Here is a 965-nt window from a genome sequence, read left to right on the forward strand (position 1 = left end):
CTGCGAAAACCGGTTGCGTATCACTCATATCAATATTGAACCATGTTTGTTTACTATTGCTAATTATTCCCGCAAATATTTTATCTTCATAAAACACAGCATAATTAGATGAATATTATTTCAAAAACACTGTAATGTTATTATAATTATAAATTCATTTTGTTATAGGATTAATACTGTTATTTTATAACATTGTTGACTGTATTCCTATTTTGTATTGACACTATTCATATTGTTGGATCTGCATGAAATATCTTTTAGCATCATCTTTGGTGTGTATAAATAGCCGATGGCTTCGTTGTTGATAAAAAAAAAAACTGACAAGCCAAACTTCACAGTAAAATCTTTGGCTGGATTTATACAATATGTTGGAAAATAATATTCGAAGAACAAACAATGAGAAAAAAATTATACATGCATATAGAAATAGGAAAGAAAGAATAAAAATAATTTTAAGACGGGCAAAAATAGACAAAGAGAGAATTTATGGTAAGAAATGCAAAAGCTATTTATCAAGAAAAGTTTCTTTTCGATACTGAAAATAGTATTCGTAAGGATGTTCTTAAAACAGATGACAGCAGTGTACCTGCGTCTACTGCGACAACAATATTGATAGTTAAGAAAGTGGGTGAGCTGGCAGAAACGTTAGCACGCCGGCCGAAATGCTGTCGTTACGTTCTGAGTTCAAATTCCGCCGAGGTCGACTTCGCCTTTTATCCTTTCGCGCTCAATAAATTAAGTACCAGTTGCGTAATGGGGTCGATCTAATCGACTGGCCCCCTGCCCCAAAATTCCGGACCTTGTGTCTAGAGTAGGAAAGAATATTGATAATTAAGGAAGGTGGTGAGCTGGGAGAAACGTTAGCACGCAAGGCGAAATGCTTAGGGGTATTTCGTCTGCTGTTGCGTTCTGAGTTCAAATTCCGCCGAGGTCGACTTTGCCTTTCATCCTTTCGCGGTCGATTG

Source organism: Octopus bimaculoides, chromosome 5 (genome assembly GCF_001194135.2).
Source record: "Octopus bimaculoides isolate UCB-OBI-ISO-001 chromosome 5, ASM119413v2, whole genome shotgun sequence".
NCBI lineage: Eukaryota > Metazoa > Mollusca > Cephalopoda > Octopoda > Octopodidae > Octopus > Octopus bimaculoides.